Raw genomic sequence first — 24,463 nt, forward strand, 5'->3', positions numbered from 1 at the left:
TTTCTTTAAGGACTTGTAACTCTTTAGCAGTGTTCTCCCGTCCTTCTTTATGTCCTCTACCATCATCATGAGATATGCTTTTAAATCCGGGTCTAGCTTTTCGGTTGTGTTGGGGTGCCTAGGACTAGGTGGGGTGGGAGTGCTGCATTCTGATGATGGTGAGTGGTCTTGATTTCTGTTAGTAGGATTCTTAAGTTTGCCTTTCACCATCTGGTAATCTCTGGAGCTAGTCATTATAGTTGTCTCTGGTTAGAGCTTGTTCCTCAGGTGATTCTGTTAGCCTCTATCAGCAGATCTGCAAGACTAGCTCTCTCCTCTGAGTTTCAGTGGTCAGAGCACTCTCTGCAGGCAAGCTCTCCTCTTACAGGAAAGGTGCACAGATATCTGGCCTTAGGACCTCCCTCCTGGCCGAAGATGAAGGCCCACAACAGGACCTGTCCTGAAGCTGAGTTGCTTTGGCCTGTCCTAGAAGCTGTTAGCTTCTGTATTCTACACTCTCACCTGTGCAGAATACCCTCGGAGGAGTCCTGGAACCTAGATGTCTGCAGTCGATGCTCAGGCCAAGCACTCCCGGCCCGGGTGGACCCCTATCCTCTGGCCGGGAAAGTGGCCAGCTGTCTGGGCCCCAAAAAGGGGGCTGGCTTAGAAGCTCTGTGGCTCCCGCCTGTCCCAGAAGCTTTTAGCTTCTGTATTCCATACGCTCACCTGTGCAGAATACACTCGTCGGGGTCCTGGAACCAAGATATCTGCTGCCGATGCTCAGGCAAAGCGCTCCAGCGCCGGGCGGACCCCTTTCCTCTGGCCGGGAAAGTGGCCGGATGTCTGGGGCCTGTGCAGAATACACTGGGTGGGGTCCCGGAACCAAGATGTCTCGTCAGTAAGATTCTTACATTTGCTTTTGGCCATCTGGTAATCTCTGGTGTTAGGTGTTCTAGCTGTCTCTGGCTGAAGCTTGTTTCTCCTGTGATTCTGTTAGCCTCTGTCAGCACTCCTGGGAGTCCAATTCTCTCCTGAGTCCCAGTGGTCAGAAAACTCTCTGCAGGCAAGCTCTCCTCCTGCAGGGAAGGTGCACAGAAGTCTAGAGCTCAGATCCACCTCCTGATTCCTGAGGTCAGAGTCCTCCCTGGAGGCCAACTCTTCTCTGTCAGGGAAGGTGCCCATGTGTCTGGGTCTCAGCTCTGCCTCCTGGCTGAGGATGAAGGCCTGAAGGTGTCCTGTCCAAGAAGCTCTGTTGCTTCTGTGGCCCAGTGATCTCAAGATCCTGGGACTGCTAGGGCCCACAGAGTTTGTGCCCAGTATGGCATGGGGGGGGGGGTGGTGCCAACTGGAATGAACCCCAGCCACTGGTTGGGCAGGTTTCCTGTGTCCCTGTTCCTGAATGTCCTCATTCTTAAAAGCTGATGACTATTCCCTTGTGTAAAATAACTACATTTTCTGTATCCATTCTTCCATCATGGGACATCTGGGTTGTTTCCCACTTCTAGCTATGACAAATAATACTGCTATAAACATAGTGGAGCATGTGTCCTTGTGGTATGGTTGAACATCTTTTGGGCATATGCCCTTTAAATGCTTCTCAACCATTCCATATTCCTCCATTGAAAATTCTTTGTTTAGCTCTGTGCCCTATTTTTAAAAATTGTTTTTTGGTGGGAGGAGCATTTCTTAGTGTTTATCTCATTGAGTTCATTATAAATTTTGGATAATAACGCTCTGTCAGATGTAGGGTTGGTAACAATCTTTTCTCAAAATGGTTCCTGAATCTGCTGGACTCCTCAGAGTTCCTAGCTACTGTGGCTGTTTCAGAGGGTCCCTTACATGGTGCCCTGAATGCAGCTGATCTTCTGGAAGGCCTTCAGACTATGGGATCTTCAGAGGAACAGACAAACTGATGATCTATCCCAGTTAAAGGCCCAGGTCAGAAAGGAGCTAAATCGAATTTTATTATAATGATAGGGGTCATTAAAGAAGAAATAAGTGAATCTTTTAAAGAAACTCAGAAAAAATAAAAATAAACAAGAAATAAATAAAACTGTGGAAGACCTGAAAGTAAAAATAAGAACAATAAAGAGCACACAAACTAAGGAAATCCTGGAAATGAAAAACCTAGGGAAGAGAACACGAACAACAGGTACAAGCATCAAGAACAGAATACAGGAGATGTGTGGAGAGCCGTGCCGTGAGCAATCGCCATTATAAGATGGCACTGGCTTCCACTGCACCTAACTAGTAAACAAGCCTTATGCGCAAGTGCAAGAGTGAACTCACACCTAGTCACTGCCCATCTCGCCTAGTAATGGGGTGATGGGCGAGCAACGAATCAGGAGCTGTCACGCCACATCAGGTGCTGAAATGTCATGCTGCGGGCTATATAAGCAGCGCCATTTTCCCGGTTCGGGGTCTTCCCTCCTGATAAGTAAGCAATAAAAGCTTTGCTGCAGAAGATTCCGGTTGTCCTGAGTGTGTTCTTGCCGGCGAGGACAAAAGCTCTGGCAATAGAGATGGAAGAGAGAATCTCAGATGTAGAAGATACAATAGAAGAAACTATACATCAGTCAAAGAAAATGCTAAGTATAAAAAAAAATCCCTGAAACAAAATATTCACGTAAACTTGGGTAATATAAAGACCTGATGTAACAATAATAGGAATAGAAGGAGGTGAAGACTCCCAGCTTCAAGGACCAGAAAATATTTTCAACAAAATCACAAAAGAAAAATTTCCCAACCTAAGGAGAGGCCAATAAACATACAAGAAACTTACACAACAAAAATTACACCAGACCCCCCCCCCAAAAAAAGAATCCTTCTAGAACATAATAATTAAAACAATAAATCTACAGAATAAATAATATTAAAAGTAGCAAGAGAAAATGGCCAGGTAACAAAAAGAGGCATAATTACACTCATCTTCTCAACAGTGACTCTGAAATCTAAAAACCACAGATGCCAATATAGAATAGTATACTCAGCAAAACTCTCAACCATTATAAATCAAGAAAAGAAGATATTTCAAGACAAAACCAAACTTAAATATTTTTATTTATTAGGTATTTTCTTCATTTACATTTCCAGTGCTATCCCCAAATTCCCCCATACCCTCCCCCCCACTAACCTCCCCCCCCCCACACTCCCACTTCTTGGCCCTGGCGTTCCCCTGTACTGAGGCATATAAAGTTTGCAAGATCAAGGGGCCTCTCTTTCCAATGATGACCGACTAGGCCATCTTCTGATATATAATGCAGCCAGAGACACGAGCTCTGGGGGGTGGGGGGTGGGTACTGGTTAGTTCATATTGTTGTTCCACCTATAGGGTTGCAGTTCCCTTTAGCTCCTTGGGTAATTTCTCTAGCTCCTCCATTGGGGGCCCTGTGATCCACCCAATAGCTGACTGTGAGCATCCACTTCTGTGTTTGCTAGGCCCCGGCATACTCTCACAAGAGACAGCTATATCTGGGTCCTTTCAGCAAAATCTTGCTAGTGTATGCAATGGTGTCAGCGTTTAGAGGCTGATTATGGAATGGATCCCCGAGTATGGCAGTCTCTAGATGGTCCATCCTTTCATCTCAGCTCCAAACTTTGTCTCTGTAACTCCTTCCATGGGTGTTTTGTTCCCAATTCTAAGAAGGGACAAAATGTCCACACTTTAGTCTTCATTCTTTTTGAGTTTCATGTGTTTTGCAAATTGTATCTTGTATCATGGATATTCTAAGTTTCTGGGCTAATATCCACTTATCAGTGAATACATATCATGTGAGTTCTTTTGTGATTGGGTTACCTCACTCAGGATGATGCCCTCCAGGTCCATCCATTTGCCTAGGAATTTCATAAATTCATTCTTTTTAATAGCTGAGTAGTACACCATTGTGTAAATGTACCACATTTTCTGCATCCATTCCTCTGTTGAGGGGCATCTGGGTTCTTTCCAGATTCTGGCTATTATAAATAAGGCTGCTATGAACATGGTGGAGCATGTGTCCTTCTTACCGGTTGGGACATCTTCTGGATATATGCTCAGGAGAGGTATTGCGGGATCCTCCTGTAGTACTATGTCCAATTTTCTGAGGAACCACCAGACTGATTTCCAGAGTGGTTGTACAAGCTTGCAATCCCACCAACAATGGAGGAGTGTTCCTCTTTCTCCACATCTTTGCCAGCATGTGCTGTCACCTGAATTTTTGATCTTGGCCATCAACATAATCCACTATATAAACAAACTCAAAGACAAAAACCACATGATCATCTCCTTAGATGCTGAGAAAGCATTTGACAAAATCCAACACCCATTCATGATAAAAGTCTTGGAAAGATTGGGAATTCAAGGCCCATACCTAAACATGATAAAAGCAATCTACAGCAAACCAGTAGCCAATATCAAAGTAAATGGTGAGAAGCTGGAAGCAATCCCACTAAAATCAGGGACTAGACAAGGCTGCCCACTTTCTCCCTACCTATTCAACATTGTACTTGAAGTCCTAGCCAGAGCAATTCGACAACAAAAGGAGATCAAGGGGATGCAAATTGGAAAGGAAGAAGTCAAAATATCACTTTTTGCAGATCATATGATAGTATATATAAGTGACCCTAAAAATTCCACCAGAGAACTCCTAAACATGATAAACAGCTTCAGTGAAGTAGCTGGATATAAAATTAACTCAAACAAGTCAATGGCCTTTCTGTACACAAAGAATAAACAGGCTGAGAAAGAAATTAGGAAAACAACACCCTTCTCAATAGTCACAAATAATATAAAATACCTTGGTGTGACTCTAACTAAGGAAGTGAAAGTTCTATATGAAAAGAACTTCAAATCTCTGAAGTAAGAAAGCAAAGATCTCAGAAGATAGAAACATCTCCCATGCTCATGGATTGGCAGGATCAATATAGTCAAAATAGCTATTTTGCTGAAAACAATCTACATATTCAATGCAATCTCCATCAAAATTCCAACTCAATTCTTCACAGAATTAGAAAGGGCAATTTGTGCATACACTAGCAAGATTTTGCTGAAAGGACCCAGATATAGCTGTCTCTTGTGAGAGTATGCCGGGGCCTAGCAAACACAGAAGTGGATGCTCACAGTCAGCTATTGGATGGGTCACATGGCCCCCAATGGAGGAGCTAGAGAAAGTACCCAAGAAGCTAAAGGGAACTGCAACCCTATAGGTGGAACAACAATATGACCTAACCAGTACCCTGGAGCTCTTGTCTCTAGCTGCATATGTATCAAAAGATGGCCTAGTCAGCCATCACTGGAAAGAGAGGCCCTTTGGACTTGCAAACTTTATATGCCCCAGTACAGGGGAACACCAGGGCCAAAAAGGGGGAGTGGGTGGGTAGGGGATTGGGGGGGTGGGGACTTTTGGGATAGCATTGGAAATGTAAACGAGAAAAATACCTAATTTAAAAAAAAAAGAAAGGGCAATTTGCAAATTCATCTGGAATAACAAAAAAATCTAGGATAGCAAAAACTATTGTCAACAATGAATGAAACTCTGATGAAATCACCATGCCTGAACTCAAGCTGTACTACAGAGCAATTGTGGGGGGAAAAAAAAAAACCTGCGTGGTACAGGTACAGTGACAGACAGGTAGATCAATGACATAGAATTGAAGACCCAGAAATGAACCTAAACACCTATGGTCACTTGATCTTTGACAAGGGAGCTAAAAACATCCAGTGGAAAAATGACAGCATTTTCAACAAATGGTGCTGGCACAACTGGTGGTTATCATGTAAAAGAATGCAAATTGATCCATTCTTATCTCCTTTTACAAAGCTCAAGTCTAAGTGGATCAAAGAACTCCACATAAAATCAGAGACACTGAAACTTATAGAGGAGAAAGTGGGGAAAAGCCTCGAAGATATGGGCACAGGGGGAAAATTCCTGAACAGAACAGCAATGGCTTGTGCTGTAAGATCGAGAATTGACAAATGGAACCTCATAAAATTGCAAAGCATCTGTAAGGCAAAAGACACTTTTGATAAGACAAAAAGGCCACCCAACAGATTGGGAAAGTATCTTTACCAATCCTAAATATGATAGGGGACTAATATCCAATATATACAAAGAACTCAAGAAGCTGGACTCCAGAAAAATCACATAACCCCATTAATAATGGGTTACAGAGCTAAACAAAGAATTCTCAACTGAGGAATATCAAATGGCTGTGAAGCACCTGAAAAAAATGTTCAATATCCTTAATCATCAGGGAAATACAAATCAGAACAACCCTGAGATTCTACCTCTTATCAGTCAGAATGGCTAAGATAACAGCAGATGACAGGCAAGGTGACAGCAGATGCTGGCAAGGATGTGGAGAAAGAGGAACACTCCTCCATTTTTGGTTTGATTGCAAGCTGGTACAACCACTCTGGAAATCAATGTGGTGGTTCCTCAGAAAATTGGATCTACTACTACCAGAAGATCCAGCAATTCCTCCCCTGGGCCTATACCCAGAAGATGTTCCAACTTGTAATAAGGACACATGCTCCACTATGTTCATAGCAGCCGTGTTTATAATATCCAGAAGCTGGAAAGAACCCAGATGTCCCTCAACAGAGGAATGGATATAGAAAATGTGGTACATTTACACAATGGTGTACTACTCAGCTATTAAAAACAATGAATTTATGAAATTCTTAGGCAAATGGATGCATCTGAAGGATATCATTCTGAGTGAGGTAACCCAATCACAAAAGAACACACATGATATGCACTCACTGATAAGTGGATATTAGCCCAGAAATGTTTAATACCCTAGATAGAATTTGCAAAACACATGAATCTCAGGAAGAAGGAATACCAAAGTATGGATATTTAGTTCCTTCTTAGAATGGGGAACAAAATACCCAAGGAAAGAGTTACAGAGACAAAGTTTAGAGCAGAGTCTGAAGGAACGACCACCAAGAGACTGCCCCACTTGGGGATCTACCATACAAACAACCACCAAACCCAGACACTAGGCAGTTGCCAACAAGAGACTGCTGACAGGAGCCTGATATAGCTGTTTCCTGTGAGACTCTGCCAGTGCCTGGCAAATACAGAAGTGGATGCTCACAATCATCCATTTGACAGAGCACAAGGTCCCCCAAAAAGGAGCCAGAGAGCCAGGGAGCTGAAGAGGACTGAAGTCCCATAGGAGAAACATCAATGTGAACTAACCAGTACCCCCAGAGCTCCTTGGAACTATACCACCAATCAAAGAAAACACATGGTGGAACTTGTGGCTCTAGCTATATATGTAGCACAGGATAGCCTAGTCAGTCATCAATGGGAGCAGGGGCCCTTGGTCCTGTGAAGGTTCTATGCCCCAGTATAGGGGAATGCCAGGGCCAGGAATGGGAGTGAGTGGGTTGGGAGCAGGGGGAAGGGAGAGGGAATTTTTGGAGGGAAAACTAGGAAAGAGGATAACATTTGAAATGTAAATAAAGAAAATATGTAATAAAATTTTTTTTTAAAAAATGGGTCACAGAGCTAAAAAAGGAATTCTCAACTGAGGAATATAGAATGACTGAGAAGCACCTAAAGAAATTTTCAACATTCTTAGTCATTAGTAAAATGCAAATCAAAATGACCTTAAGATTCTACCTTACACCAATCAGAATGGCTAAGATCAAAAACTCAGGTGACAGAGGGTCTGGCAAGGATGTGAAGAAACAGGAACACTCCTTCATTGTGGTGGATTGCAAGCTGGTGCAACTACTTTGGAAATATGTCTGGCAGTTCATCAGAAAATTGGACATAGTTCTACCTGAAGCTATACCACTACTGGACATATACCCAGAAGATGTTCCAACATATAACAAGTACACATGTTCCACTATGTTCATAACCATCTTATTTATAATAGTCAGAAGCTGGAAACAACCCAGTTGTCCTTTAATGGAAGAATGGATACAGAAAATGTGGTACATTTACACAATGGAGTACTATCCAGCTATTAAAAATTACGAATTCTTGAAATTCTTCGGCAAATGGATGAAACTAGAAAATATCATCCTGAGTGAGGTAACCCAGACCAAAAAGTGCACACATGGTATGTACTTGCTGATAAGCGGATATTTTCGCAAAAGCTCAGAATACCCAAGACACAACTCATAGACCGTTTGAAGCTACACAGGAAGGAAGACCAAAGTGTGGAGGCTTGGGTCCCACTTAGAAGAAGGAACAAAATAATCATGGTAGGGAGAGGGAGGAAGGGACCTGTGAGGGAGAGATGTGGGTAAGGGAAAAGGGATTGGGGTCAGGATAAGTTATGGGAAGAGACAGGAGAGATGTACAGAGAGGGTCAGGAGAATGAATAGAAATATGTAGCAGAGGGAGGTGGGGGACTGGGAATAGTCATTAGAAAGTTCCAGATGCCAGGTAAGTTAGAAGTTCCCAAGACCCAAAAGGGTTGATGACATTAGCCAAAATACCCAACAGAGGGGAGATAGAACCTGAAGAGCCGACCTCCAGTAGATAGACACAGCTCCCAGTTAAGGGATGGGCCACTCACCCACCTCAAATTTTTTAACCCAGAATTGTTCCTGTCTAAAGGAAACACAGGGACAAAAAATTGAGCAGAAACTGAAGGAAAGGCCATCCAGAGACTACTGCACCTTGGGATCTATCCCATCTGCACACACTAACTCCCAACACTATTGCTGATGCCAAGTGCTTGCTGACAATATGGGCTGTCCCTTGAGAGATTTCACCAACATCTGACTAAAACAGATGCTGATACTCACAGCCAAACATCAGACTGAGCCCAGGGACCCCAATGGAAGAATTAGGGGAAAGACTGAAAGAGAGGAAAAGGATTGCAACCCCTCAGGAAGAACAATATCAACTAACTCGACCCCTCTTCTGAGCTCCCAGAGACTAAACAGCCAATCAAAGAGTGTACATGAATGGGTCCTTGACTCCAGCTACATATGTTGAAGAGAATTGCCTTATCTGGCATCAATATGAGGGGAGGCCCTTGGTCCTGTGGAGGCTTATTGCCCTAGCTTAGGGGGATGCTAGAGAGGTGGGGCTGGAGTGGGTGGGTGAACACCTCTTAGAGGCAAAGGGGAGGTGGGATGGGGTTGGGAGTTTGCAGATGGAAGACCAGGAAATGGGACATTTGAAATAAAATACATAAAACAACCAATTAATTAAACAATAAAAATAAAGTCAATTCTCTGGGATTACTGACAAGGATGGTCACAAAACTTTCTAGCACCTTCATTTGAATTTAATTTGTGATGTCATTCTCTTGAATATTAATTTAGTTTATAAGTTTTAGCTATCAGTGGGTTTGGCAGCAATACAATATGCCAGACCAGAATGAGAATGGAAATATTTTTCTATCACTTTTGGGGAAACAAAGCATGCTCTTTTTAAAAAACTAGTGTACATTTCTTTGTAGATTAATAGAATTATAGGTGGGAATTGAACTTGGTTCCTATGGGAGAGGAACACTTAGCTACCTCTATGGAGTTTTTTTTAATTTTTAAATTTTATTTTCTTTGTATTTGAATGTTTTGTCTGAATGAATGTTTGTATGTATGTTCACCACATATGTGCTGTGCCCAATGAGGTCTGAAGAGGGCATCAGATTCTCTGGGACTGGAATTGGTTGTGAGTCTCTGTTAGTGCTGGGAATTGAACCCTGAAACTCTGTAAGAGAATCAAGTGCTCATAGCCTGACTGTACTTATCTCTTTGCAACTCAAATTGCCACTTTCTCTGGAGTCTTCAAATAACAACAATGATTATTTTAGTATATGGTCTTGAATAGCCAGTTAGGAGATATAGGAAAGAAAATTACAGTGACACTGGTGTTCAGCCTCTTTACACAGGACTAAACATAAGACCATTGTGACTCAACCACAGAGAAGAGGGAGTGTCAAACTAAAGGCATTGTGAGGAACCATGGTGAAGCAGCAGGTCAGGTACATGTTAGATATAGGACATACCTGTTTTTGCTAGTTGAGAAGGGAAATGTGATAAAGTGGAAACTCAATTTCTGAGCTGCCCAGGTCACTTGAAAAGGTAAGAATGAAAGGATTTGCATTCTGACCCGAGTGCTGCATCACCCTGGTTTCTAAGCGTTTAGTCTCTGTTCATAACTCTTCTGATCCTCCTATGTTTGTAAAATATTATCTTTTACTTTTGAGATTACAGTCTATTCTACTACTCCTCCTTTACTCCCCTCTAAGCTCTCTTTTCTGTTTTTTACATAATAGCATGAACTTGAGTTCCTTTTATCATTGTTTTTGTCATTAAGACTCTCAAGTCTATACTCCATAAGTACCCAACACTCATTATCCTCCTGACCTCTTGAGACTTTCCAATTTTAGAATATCCAATACATATATAAACTCATTTAAAGAATATGTCTGGAGACACTTACCTGTGACTATCATGTCCAGGGGGACACTTGACTCTGACCACACATGGGCATCTCGACTGAGAGAACTGTGACATCTGTAGGCTCCAGCATGTGCAGCAGTCATGGGAGCTATGGAGCTGTTGGCCTGGGAGTCAGCAGCATACGGCTTCCCAACAAGATACATAAAGATTTCTTCTACCCCTTCTCGCTACACAACCAGAATGAAGGTTTCAAACATAGTTTCTGAACAGATTACAACATCACCTCTCTCCTGATTTTATGGGAAGAGGTGGTAGGGCCAATAGAGAGGGCTTTCTGTAGACTCCTAAAAACAAAGAGATTGTGACTTTGGGAGTCACCTTTCCTCATGCCACCTCAGGGAGTAACAGAGGCTCTCCCACATCGCGTTTTTCCTCCCACTCACATCTCCATGTTCTCTCCTGTAGCTATGTCTCCCTATCCACACACCTGTCCATTCCTTTCTGGTTTTTACTCAATTCTCTAATACTTTCAGGTTCCACTCAACTAGAGTTATCCCACACAAGTAACTGTGTTGTTCATTTACCACAGACTTCCATTTTCTATGATGGATGAGGGTAGAAAATATGAAATGCTGGGCTTCTGTCTGCCCTTTAGTCATGCCCTGTCATGTTCTTTTGGAAAAAAAAGTAGAGTCCCTATCAGGCTATGTCTTAGAAGTAAGGCAGCTGACAGGAGCTTTTCTGTCTCCTTCCTGATCCTGGACTGTGTCTACTGGTCTGTCTGGAGCTTGTCTGTGATCCCAGCTCAAACAGGGCAGCCATGATTCTAGATCAGTGAACCATCACCTCCTCTCAACACAATGACAGCATCAGTACCCTGGCCATACTGGTCTTTTAGCATCAATTCTCTTCCTGTTTGACTTTGAGTCAGGTATATTTCTAGATGTTAATTGCTGGTGTTAGAAATGACCACAAATAAGGCACAGGAAAAGAATATATGTGTAATATCTTACAGTTCTGGAGGTAAGAAGTCTGAAATAAGCCCACTGGTATGAGTCTCATGGTTTAAGGTCTGCATTTTGTTCAAAGGGCCAGGAAGAGAATATATTTCTTTTTCTTTTCCAGATTGTAGAAACCTCCAGCACTCTGTGGCTTGTGGACACTTTATTTTCAGAACTAGAAAAATGGAGTATGTCTCATGCTGCCTTGCTCTGACCTTCAGCATCCTCCTACTTTTCCTTTATGAGATATTGTAACTACTCTGGCTGTGTGGACCATCCTGGACATTCCCTTCATCTTAATGTCAACTGATTAAAATGTGAATTGCATCTTCAACCTCTTTCCCCGTTCCATACAGGAGTTGTAAAACTAGTAAAACTCTAGTAAAACTCACCAGAATCTCAGGAGAACATTAGTATCTTCTGAGTGCAGTATCCCTCATATCCTACCCATCTCATTTTAAGCCCCATCTCTTACAGATTTCTCCATCCACAAACATATCCATACTTGGAATCAAGATTTTTGCACATGAACTTTAGGTAGAAGTTAAACAAGCAAAGCATCAAAGCACATGGAAAATATTCATAGGATCTAAGGATGAGAATATGAATTTCATTAGGGGAACACTGTCCTGACTGTATCAGCATCCACTCCCCTGTTCTGATTTCTCTGAAGTCTGAGACACTTTAAATCATTCCTCCTATTCTTGAAGACCCCTATCTAATAATCAATCTCAAAATCTTAATAGAAATGCGGGGTTACTGAAGAACACATCTGATTGGAAAACTTTCTCACCTGTAACTATGATCAACAGGGGGTCACTGACTTCTGACAATGTGTTTGGGAGGTTAGGATCCAAGCCCTGACATCTATAAGTCCCCACAAGTGCCATGGTCACAGGGAACATATCAAAGCTGTGTTGAAATATGATGTCTTGGAACTCCAGGATGTGGACTGCAAACGGAACATTTCAAACTCAAGCTGAGATTCACACTGCAGAGTCAAATTCTCTCCAATGGAACCAGGGGACTTGGCCAGGCAGACAAGATGGTCTTGTTAGAAACCTCTGTGAAGAGGGGGTGGCCTGGTCTTAGACATAAGGAGGCAGCGGCACCTCCTTCTCGTTGTGCTCGGTATCTCTCCTTGTATGTATTTCCTTTTTTTTTTTTTTTTTGAAGCCTTTTAGTTTATTTGACCTCTAAGAAATCTGCACATCACAGCAAAACATCAAGTCACCACAGATCTACTCCTTTGGCTTTTTGCCAGCACCAACATTGGCCTTCGTGCCCCTGACCTTCTTCATTCTGTTCTTGCGTTCCTTTCACTGTTTTCGGGAGGTCTTTTCCTTCTCCTAAAGGCCATGTCTTGCAAGTCTGTGTTTAGGCTCATTCTTCTTTGCATAATCTAAGGAATCATAGATCATGCCAAAGCCAGTGGTCTTGCCACCACCGAAGTGGGTTCTGAATCCAAATACAAAGATGCCATCTGGTGTGGCATCTTTATACATGTTGGCCAGCTTTTCCTGAAATCTGTTTTTGGTGCTGTTGCCTTCCCAGGATGAAGGACATCAATGACCATCTGTTTCCTCTGAAGTAGACGGTTGGTCATGAACTTCCTGGTCCGGATGGTTACTGTGTCATTCATGATGGCTACGGTGCCAGAGCTGTAGAGGAGGACCTTGTATATATTTCTAAAGTTCCTTCCAAGCCAATTACCCAGAACCACCTGATGACACCTTACCTACTGAAACTTTTGAGCAAATATTGAATAAGGGATCCAATGCATTATGAAAATAAGTTACATTTAGAAATGTAACCATTAACAAAGAATGAGATGGCATCAGATTGCCGCAAAATAAAAGTATTAAGCTGCTGAGTCTACATTTGGAGTAATCTGGAAGCCCCAGGGCATAGCACAAAGTTCCTCCACATCTTCTGATACAAAAATAGCTGAGTTTCATATGCTTCATCATCTTGGATGTTTTCAGGACCTTGCATTCACATCTGGTCTTGAAAGAGACTACTGTTCCAAGGAAAGTGTCCTTCACCAATTATATAGATGGCATCACTTTTCTTAAATACTCAGGACTCTTACAGTCTCTGACAGTCCCCAGTATTGATTGAGTCAACCAAGAAAAGAGTCTCTAAGGTTCTCTGGGACAGTACCAGAGAGCATATTTCCAGGTCTTCCACTTTCCTGTTTATAAGAAATGTCACCCATAGGTCTTCCTATTAGTCTATACAGCAGCCCAATCACTCTGCAGTGAGTGAGGCTAGGGAGATGCCACAGTGATTAAAAGCACTTTTTGCTATTTAAGAGGACCTGGTGTAAACGCAGACACTATTGCATACGCCAGCAAGATTTTGCTGAAAGGACCCTGATATAACTGTCTCCTGTGGGGCTTTGCCAGTGCCTGGCAAATACAGAAGTGGATGCTCACAGTCATCTATAAGATGGAACACAGGGCCCCCAATGTAGGAGCTAGAGAAAGTACCCAAGAGCTGAAGGGGTCTGCAACCCTATAGGTGGAACAACAATATGAACTAATCAGTACCTCCAGAACTCATGTCTCTAGCTGCATATGTAGCAGAAGATGGCCTAATCATTGGGAAGATAGGACCCTTGGTCTAGCAAACTTTATTTGCCCCAGTACAGGGGAATGCCAGGGCCAAGAAGTGGGAGTTAGTGAGTAGGGGAGCAGGGCGGGGGGGGGAGGCAGCGAGGATATAGGGGACTTTTGGGATAGCATTTGAAATGTAAATGAAGAAAATATCCAAGAAAAAGAAAAAGAAAAGAAAAAAAAGACGACCTGGTGTCTGTTTCCAGTACCCTAATGATGGCTCACAACTTATGACTGCAATTCCAGAAACTCTGATGACCTCTTCTGAAAACTTTGGACAACTGTGTACACATAGACACACAGAAGCACACACTACTGTTTATCTGATAAATGTAACTAAAAGTAAAATAAAAATTATATTTATTGTGCTTTGGAAATTTTGTGCATGTATACAATTTTTCTCTCTACTCTCTCCTTACAACTCCTCCTCTATTACCTCTGCAATACATCTCATAACAACACCCATAACACATCAATTGTCAATAGCTCCTCAGCTAGGAGCAGACTTTAAGGAGCCCCTCTCCTAGCCATATTGAAATATTTGAGTGACTTGATCCTAAATGTTTTAATTAATCAGTTCAGTAAGCTGATACATAAAAATTACACTCACTCACCACACACACACACACATGCACACACACACATATACACATGCACACACACAAGTGCATATATAATTTAAGTGATGCTCATGCACCATGGAATGGCCAATTGCAACCAAATATTAATAACGTTATTTCTCATATTTATTTTTGTTGAAGGTAAAGCACATACCCACTGTGGTGCTTTGAATAATGTGGCCCCACAGCCTCATAGATATAAATGCGTTGTCATTATAGAGTGGTGCTACTTAACAGGAAATAGGAAATGTGGCTTTAATGAAGTAGTTGTGTCTCTTAGGGTAGAATTTGAGACTCCAAGGGCCCAAGCCAGGCCCAGTGTTTCTTCTCCTGATGTCTGCCAATCTAGATGTAGATCTCTCAACTACCTCTCTAACAGCATGTTTGCCTGCATGTCATAATGATCTTTACCATGACAACAATAGACTAAACCTCTGAAATGAAATCAAACCCAAATGTAATGTTTTCCTTTATAAGAGTTGCTGTATACATGATGTCTCTTCACCACAATAGAACACTGACTAGGATATCGGCTTTCAGTGGTTTTCATGCACACATTCTGTCTTCCTTTTTCTTTCTGAAGTTACAGAGTGCTGTTATGAACACTGCTTTTAATTAATTATTTTATTTATTTACATTCATCTATTGCCCCTTTTCACAGTTCCTCACCCCATTCCCTCTCCCCCTTGCCTCTGAGAAAGTGCTCTCCCTTCCCTGGGGCCTCAAGTCTCTCTAGGATTAGGCAAATCTCCTCCCACTGAGGTTAGTCAGGCAGCCCCTCTGCTGTATGTGTGTCAGGGACCTTGAACCAGCCCTTGTACGCTGCCTGGTTTGTGGTTCAGTTTCTGGAAGCTCCCAGGAGTCCAAGTTAGTTGAGACTGGTGGTCTTCCTATGAGGTCACCCTCCCGTTCAATTCCTTCAGTCTTTCCCTTAATTCCTCCATAGGGGTCCCCAACTTCAGTCTAATGGTTGACTGTAAGTATCTGCATCTGTCTCAGTCAGCTGTTGGTAGGGCCTCTTAAAGGACAGCCATGCTACTGTCTGTAAGCACATCATAGAATCAGCAATAGTAGCTGGCCTTTGTGTCCCCCTCCCCCCATACATATGAGATGGAACTCAAGTTGGGCTGGCCACTAGACAACCTTTTCTTTGGTCTCTTCTCCATTTTTGTCCCTGTAGTTCTTTTAGACAGCAACAATTCTGGGTCAGAAATGATGACTGTGGGTTGGCAACCTATCTCTCCACTTAGGGCCCCGTCTATCTAGTGGAGGTGACTCTGAGTTCCCTCTTCCACTGATGGGCATTTTGACTAAGGTCACCCCCACTGAGTCCTGAGAGTCTCTCACATCTCAGGTCTCTGGGACTTTCAAGATGCTCCCCCATCACGTATCACCCCGAAAAGCTGCATATTTCCACCTAACCCTCTGGCTTCTCTCCTATACCTCACCCCATACCTGATCCTGTTCCTTTTCTCAGATTCCTCTTTCTCTCTCTCTCTGCCTCTTACGATTATTTTTTTTTACCCTTCTAAGTGGAATTGAGGAATTCTCACTTCGACCTTTCTTATTCATAAACTTCTTAAGGTCAATGGGCTGTATCATGGGTATTCTGTACTTTTTGGCTAATACCTACTTACCTAGTTCCATTCATTTGCCTGCAAAATTCATTATGTTCATGTTTTTAATAGCTGATAGTATTCAATTGTGTAAATGAACCACATTTTAAGTATTCATTCTTTGGTTGTGAGACATCTGTATGGCTTCCAGTTTCTGGCTATTTTGAATAAGACTGATATGAATATATTACAGCATGTGTCCTTGTGGTATTGTGGAACATCTTTTGGGTATATGCCCAGGAGTGGTATAGCTGGGTCTTCACGTTTCCACTTTTCTGAGGAGCCACAGATTGATTTCCTAAATGGATGTTTCAGTTTGCAAACCCACCAAAAATGGTGGATTGTTCCTCTTTCTCCACATCCTCTCCAGCATGTGTGGTCCCTTGAGTTTTGATCTTAGCCATTCTTATTGGTGTACGATAGAATCTGAGGGTCGCATTTCCCTGATGACTAACAATGTTGAACATTTCTTTAAGTGTTTGTTATGAACATTCTTACAGGCATTTCTAGTATATCTGTGTAAGAATTCTGATATTACTACTACTTTATAGTCAATACTCAGATTAATAGATAGGACAGACTCCCCAATTCTTTGATTTTTTTCTTATAAAAAATTGTCTTGAAACCCCCTTCCAACCCAAAAAATTAAGCAATGTATATAGGTGTGTTTCTGTGTAGGATAATCTACACTTTAGTTTAGATACCTGCTAAGGTCGGAAGTGTCATATTCTCCGGAGTAGAAGTTAGAGACAGTTGTAAGAAACTTGATCCTGAGGAAAAAGTCTACCATCCTGTGCAAGAGGAGCACACATATTTATCTGCGGATCTATCTCTTCACCTCCAATCATTGATATTCATAGGCTGTATTACATACATACATCCATAGTCAGGAGACAGAGAACGAGATAAGGCCTTATATGGGCATTTGAATCCTCAAAAGTCCAAGCCCAGTAACATACCTCCACGAACAAGGCCACATCTATTTTTTCTTCAATAATTTTTTATTCACTTTACATACTGATCACAGACCCCCTCCCTCCTCTCCTTCCAGTCCTGCCCTTGCAAACACCTCCACTCACTATTCTTGCCTTTTCTCTTCAGAGAAGAGGAAGCACTCCTCAGGACCACCCCACCCTGGGACATCTACTTCCAGCAGAACTAGGCACATTCTCTCCCACTGAGAGCAGACAAGGCAACCCAGACAGGGTAATGAGATCCACAGACAGGCAACAGAGTCAGAGACAGCCTGCTCCAATTGTTAGGGGATCCACCTGAAGACAAAACTGTACATCAGCTATAAATGGGTAGTGAGCCTATGTCCAGCCCATGTATGCTTTTTGGTTGGTGGTTCAGTCCCTGAGAGCCCCCCAAGGTTCCAGGTTAGTTGACTCTGTTTCTACCACCTCCCAGGATCCTCAATCCTTGTCCTAACTACTCCATAAGACTATGCAAGTTCTGTCCAATATTTGGCTGTGGGTCTACATCTGTTTCAGTCAGCTGCTGGGTGGACCTTCTCAGAGGGCAGTTATGCCAGTCTCCTGTCTTCAACCATAATAGAGTATCATTAATTATCAGGGACTGGTGGTTGCCCAGGGGATGGGTCTCAGGTTGGGCCAGTTATTGGTTGGCCATTCCCTCAGTGTTTGATCCATTTTAGTCCCTGCATTTCTTGAAGACAGGACAAATTTTGGGCGGAAAGTTTTGTGGGTGGGTTGGTGTCCTTATCACTCCAATGGGGATCTTGACTGGCAACAGGAAGTGGCCACTTCAGGTTCCATATCCCCACTGCTAGGAGTCTCAGCTAAAGACACACCATAGTCTCCTAGGAGCCTCTCCAATCCCAGGTATCTGGTGTGTCCTAGAGATTCCCCCTCACACTCACCACCACCAGCTGTCAATTTCCATTCTTTCTCCTGACTCTCTGACACTCACTCTGGTCTCTCTTCACACCTAAACCTGAATTCTCACAATTGCCCTCCCCATTCACTCTCCCACTCAGTTCTCTCCCTTCATCTTCCACTATGACTATTTGATTTCTAGTTCTAAGTGAGATTCAGTCATCCTCACTTGGGCCTCCTTTCTTTAGCTTATTTTGGTCTCTGGAGTACATCTTGACTATCCTGTACTTTATGTCTAATATCCACTTATAAGGTGCCATGCATGTCCTTTGGGGTCTCAGCTACCTCACTCAGGATATTTTCTAGTTGCATCCATTTGCCTGAAAATTCATGATGTCCTTGTTTTTAATAGCTGAGTAGTATTCCATTGTGTCAGTGAACCACTATTCTGTATCCATTTTTGGTTGAGGGGAATGTGAGCTGTTTTAAGTTTCTGGATATTAAGAATAAAGCCGCTATTAATGTAGTGAAGCCCGAGTCCTTGTAGTATGGGAGATCATCTTTAGAGTATATACCTAGGAGTGGTATGACTGGGTCTTGAGGTAGAACTATTTACAATTTTCTGAGAAAATGCCAGGTTGAGTTTCAAAGTGGTTGTTCACATTTGCACTGCCACCACCAATGACAAAAGGTTCTGTTGCTGGAGGTTTTGACCTTAGCCATTCTGATGGGTATAAGGAGGAATCTCAGAGTTATTTTGATTTACATTTCCTTGATGAATAAGGACTTTGAACATTTCTTTAAAGTGCTTCTCAGTCATTCCAGATTCCTCTATTGAGAATTCTCTTGCAGACTGTAGGCATCCACTTCTGTGTTTGCTAGGCCCTGGCATAGTCTCACAAGAGACAGCTATATCTGGGTCCTTTCAGCAAAATCTTGCTAGTGTATGCAATGGTGTCAGCGTTTGGAAGCTGATCATGGGATGGATCTCTGGATATGGCAATCACCTTCCATCTCCTCCCATACCTAATTCTGTCCCTTTTTTACCCTCGCCCCTCTTCTCTTCCTCCCAAATACCTCCCACCTTCTACCTTCAGTGATTATTTTCTTGCCCCTTCTAAGTAGAACTAGAACATCCACACTTTGGTCTTCCTTCTTCTTGAACATAATATGGTCTGTGAGTTATATCATGGGTATTTTTGAGCTTTTTGCCTAATATCCACTTAACAGTGAGTACATACTATGTGAGTTCTTTTGTGATTGGGTTACCTCACTCAGGATGATACCCTCCAGATCCATCCATTTGCCTAAGAATTTCATAAACTCATTATTTTTCATTGCTGAGTAGTACTCCATTGTGTAAATGTATCACATTTTCTGTATCCATTCCTCTGTTGAAGGACAACTGAGTTCTTTCCAGCTTCGGGCTATTATAAATAAGACTGCTATAAACATAGTGGAGCATGTGTCCTTATTACATGTTGGAGCATCTTCTGAGTATATGCCCAGGAGTGGTGTAGCTGGGTCCTCAGGTAACACTATGTCAAATTTTCTGAGGAACCACCAGACTGATTTCCAGAGTGGTTGTACCAGCTTGCAATCCCACCAACAATGGAGGAGTGTTCCTCTTTCTCCACATCCTCACCAGCATCTGCTGTCACCTGAGTTCTTGATCTTAGCCATTCTGACAGGTGTGAGATGGAATCTCAGGGTCATTTTGATTTGCATTTCCCTGATGACTAAGTATGTTGAATATTTCTTTATGTGCCTCTAGGCCATTCGATATTCCTTGGTTGAAAATTCTTTTTTAGCTCTATACTCCATTTTTAATAGGGTTATTTTGTTCTCTGGAGTCTACCTTCTTGAGCTCTTTGTATATATTGGATATTAGCCTTCTATCAGATATAGAACTGATAAAGATCTTTTTACAATCGGTGGGTTGCCATTTCATCCTTTTCTTACAGAAGCTTTGCAATTTTATAAGGTCCCATTTGTCGATTGTTGATCTTAGAGCATAAGCCATTGGTGTTCTGTTCAGGAAATTTTCTCCTGTGCCCTGTGTTCAAGGGTTTTGCCCACGTTCTCTTCTATTAGTTTCAGTGTATCTGATTTTATGTGAAGCTCCTTGATCCACTTGGACTTGAACTTTGTTCAAGGAGATAAGAATGGATTGATTTGCATTCTTCTACATGCTAACCAACAGTTGAACAAGTACCATTTGTTGAAAATGCTGTCTTTTTTTCCCCCACTGGATGGTTTTAGCTCCTTTGCCAAAGATCAAGTGACCATAGGTGTGTGGGTTCAATTCTGGGTCTTCAATTCTATTCCATTGGTCCACCTGCCTATCTCTGTACCAATACCATGCAGTTTTTATCACTATTGCTCTGTAGTACATCTTGAGGTCGGGGATGGAGATTCCCCCAGAAGTTCTTTTACTGTTGAGAATAGTTTTCAATAATCTGAATTTTTGGTTATTCCAAATGTATTTGCAAATTGCTCTTCCTAACTCTATGAAGAATTGAGTTGGAATTTGTATGGGGATTGCATTGAATCTGTAGCTTGCTTTAGGCAAGATAGCCATTTGACTATATTAATCCTGTCAATCATGAGTATGAGAGATCTTTTTATCTTCTGAGATCTTCAATTTCTTTCTTCAGAGACTTGAAGTTCTTGCCATAAAGATCTTTCACTTGCTTGGTTATAGTCACACCAAGTTATTTTATATTATTTTTGCTTGTTGTGAAAGGTGTAGTTTCACTAATTTCTTTCTCAGCCTGTTTATCCTTTGAGTAGAGAAAGGCCACTGATTTGTTTGAGTTAATGTTATATTCAGCCACTTTGCTGAAGAAGTTTATCAAGCTAAGGAGTTCTCTAGTGAAATTATTGGGATCACTTAAGTATACTATCATATCATCTGCAAATAGTGATATTTTGACTTCTTCATTCCAATTTGTGTCCCTTTGATCTCCTATTTTTGTCTAATTGCTCTGGCTAGGACTTCAAGTACTATATTGAATAGGTAGGAAGAGAGTGGGAAGCCTTGTCTAGTCCCTGATTTTAGTGGGATTGCTTTTACTATGTTTAGGTATGGGCCTTGAATTCCTGATCTTTACAAGACTTTTACCATAAAGGGGTGTTGAATTTTTTCAAATGCCTTTTCAGCATCTAATGAGATGATCATATATTTTTTCTTTGAGTTTGTTTATATAGTGGATTATGTTGATGGATTTCCTTATATTGAACCATTCCTGTATCCCTTCGATGAAGTCTACTTGATCATCCTGGATGATGACTTTAATGTGTTTGATTCAGTTTGTGAGAATTTTATTTAGTATTTTTGTCTCAATATTCATATGCAAAATTGGCCTGAAATTCTCTTTCTTTGTTGAGTCTTTGTGTGGTTTAGATATAAGCATGATTTTAGCTTCATAAAACGTAGTGGGATCTGGGTATGGAAACCGTGGCACAGGTCAGCTCTGGAGTGTGCAGATGGAAATCAGAAGCACCTTCTCAGTTTCATGAGGTCCCATTTAGTAATTGTTGATCTTACCACCTGAGCGTTGGTCTTCTTTTCAGAAAGATGTCTCCTGCACCAATGAGTTCAAGGGTATTTCCCACTTTCTCTACTATTAGATTTAGTGTATCTGGGTTTATTTTTGTTTGGTTGGTTGGTTGTTTTGTTTTGTTTTTTACAGTTTGTTAGAAGTTGTATCTTTTTACTGTTTCTTTAGTATCCCCCACACTTGGGTTCTCCTGGAACCTCTGGAGTTAAGACTGAGCCCTGGTGGCAATTTCTGGAACTTACTGCATGACTGAGACAGACCAAGGGAATTTCCTGTCCAATGCAATGTGTACTATAAAATTGGCCTCACATAAAGAGTTTATTTGCAGTGTAATCTTTGGCCAAGCATCACACTCAGACAAGGTCCCATTCTGGAATCAACTCTCTGATTATGTAAGGCATGGACTGCCCCACACATTCATTCTCTCTACACACATTCTGTAGAGAGCTCAGGAAGAAGGTTACATAGGAAAGGTCACTGCCCTTAAAGACAGGCACTTGGTGCTCCACCAACTTATCCAGTGTACCAGCCTTCACCGTGCGCACCTTGCAGGTCTCATAGAGGTTCAGAGCAGACTTGTTCTCACACTCTAGCCAGTGCTGGCCCTTGGTGGCTCCTTGGTATATGTAACTTAACCTTGTGCAGGAAGATAGAGTAGAGGACCCCGTTGATCAGCTCTTGCCTAATCTCCAGCGTAGAGCTCTGGCAACCTACCATCATCCTCAGCCTCTGCAGCTCATGGCCAGTCCCAGGGCGTGGCCCAGGGCTAGCAGAGGCTACTGGCCTTGGCCACCCCGCATCCAGCTCTAGGCATGACCTCCAGTCCCGGCCAGGCTCGGAGCTCTGCCCTGGCCAATGCTGCTCCCATTATCTGCATAGTTTTCAGCTGGCCTTTGGGACCTCATTGCTCGGTTCCACCTTTAAAAAAAAAAAAAAAAAAAAAAAAAAAAAACTCTTTTTAATTTGATTTTATTTTTTATTAGATATTTTCTTTATCTATATTTCAAATATTACCCCCTTTTCTTGTTTCCCTTTCGAAAGCCCCCTATCCCATCCCCCCTGTTCACCAACCCACCTACTCCTGCTTCCCTGTCCTGGCATTCCCCTACACTAGGGCATAGAGCCTTCACAGGACCAAGGGCTTCTCCTCCCATTGATGTCCCACAAGGCCATCCTTGCTACATATGGGCCTGGAGCCATGGATCCCACCAGGTGTACTCTTTGGTTGGTGGTTTAGTCCCTGGGAGCTCTGGAGGTTCTTCTTGGTTCATATTGTTGTTCCTCCTATGAAGCTGCAAACCCCTTGAGCTCCTTAAATGACATGGGAGAATCTTACTTACTGTGGGTGGTACCATCCTTAACCGGGTGATCTGGCTGTATAAAAAAGGTGATAGATACACAATCATTATCAGTAAGGCTTCCTCTGACAGCTGATGAAAGGATATGCATACACCCCACACCCAAACACTAGACTGAGCTTGGGGAACCTCACAGAAGAGGGGTAAGAAAGATTGTAGGAGCCAGAGAGGTTGAGGACATTAGAAGGACATGGCCCAAAGAATCAACTAAGCAGGACTCATGGGGGCTCCCAGAGACTGAAACAGCAATCGTAGTGCCTGGTAGGGTCTGTGGTAGGACCTCTGCATACATACCATGCTTGTTAAGCTTGGGTTTATTATGGGACTTCTTTGTTGTTGTTACTGTTTTGGAATTTATTTATTTATTTATTTATTTATTTATTTATTATTTATTTGTTACTGGATATTTTATTTATTTACATTTCAAATGTTATCCCCTTTCCTGGTTCCCCCTCCTGAAATGCCCTATCCCATCCCATCCTCCCTCCCCCTGCTTCTATGAGGGTGCTCCCCCAACCACAAACTCCAACTTCCCTGTTCTGGCATTCAGTTACACTGGGGCATAGAGCCTTCACAGGACCAAGGGCCTGTCCTCCCATTGATGGCTGACAAAGTCATCCTCTGCTATATATGTGGCTGGAGCAATGGGCCCCTCCATGTGGACTCTTTGGTTTGTGATTTAGTCCCTAGAAGCTCTTGGGGCACTGGTTGGTTGATATTGTTGTTCTTCCTATGAAGCCACAAACCCCTTCAGCTCTTTCAGTCCTTTCTCTAACTCCTCCTTTGATGACCCTGTGCTCAATCCAATGGTTGGCTGTGAGTATCCACTTCTGTATTTGTCAGGCACTGACAGAGCCCCTCAGAAGACAGCTGTATCAGGCTCCTGTCAGCAAGCACTTGTTGGCATCCACGATAGTGTCTCGGTTTGGTGTCTATATATGGGATGGATCCCCAGGTGGGGCAGTCTCTGGATGGCCTTTCCTTCAGTCTCTGCTCCTCATTTTGTCTTCATATTTTCTCCTGTGAGTATCTTGTTCCCCCTTCTGAGAAGGATCAAAGCATCCACAGTTTGGTCTTCCTTGTTGAGCTTCATGTGTTCCATGAATTGTATCTTTGGTATTCCAATATTTTGGGCTAATACCACTTATCAACTTTTCTAATGCTGCAACTATTTAATTATAGTTCCATATGTTGTGGTGACCCTTGATCATAAAATTATTATATTGCTCTAGAGCAATGAAATCTGTTAAAGGTGTTTGAGTTTTGGAACCAGAAGTCCTGGACTAGGATGAATGCTCTACAGCTGTGGAATTTGGCCAGGGGAGGAAAATTCCTTGATTTAGAGCAGTCTTTTCAATCTTACCTTGACCTTGAGAGCAAATTGGTAACACTCACTCACCAATTGCTAGAATCTCTGAGTGAGAGACCAGGAATCACAAAAAAACCATCCTTTTGTGGGACATTGGGCTATACACAGACATTCTGGTCTCCAGTCAAGCTGAGGTCTGAA

At 42.3% G+C, this 24,463-nt stretch overlaps 1 long non-coding RNA gene and 2 pseudogenes across 1 annotated transcript; 1 reads left to right on the top strand and 2 right to left on the bottom strand.

Annotated features, from left to right (window-relative positions):
- The first annotated feature begins 9,904 nt into the window (after window positions 1-9,904).
- On the top strand, window positions 9,905-11,674 carry 1700095K22Rik (RIKEN cDNA 1700095K22 gene). The gene is made up of 2 exons (NR_168141.1): window positions 9,905-10,018; window positions 11,465-11,674. It is a non-coding gene; the product is annotated as an RIKEN cDNA 1700095K22 gene (long non-coding RNA).
- Window positions 11,675-12,518: 844 nt separating this feature from the next.
- Window positions 12,519-13,002, bottom strand: Gm7363 (annotated as a pseudogene).
- Window positions 13,003-21,894: 8,892 nt separating this feature from the next.
- On the bottom strand, window positions 21,895-23,301 carry Gm15928 (annotated as a pseudogene).
- Window positions 23,302-24,463: the final 1,162 nt, after the last annotated feature.

Source organism: Mus musculus, chromosome 7 (assembly GCF_000001635.26).
Source record: "Mus musculus strain C57BL/6J chromosome 7, GRCm38.p6 C57BL/6J".
Classification (NCBI taxonomy): Eukaryota; Metazoa; Chordata; class Mammalia; order Rodentia; family Muridae; genus Mus; species Mus musculus.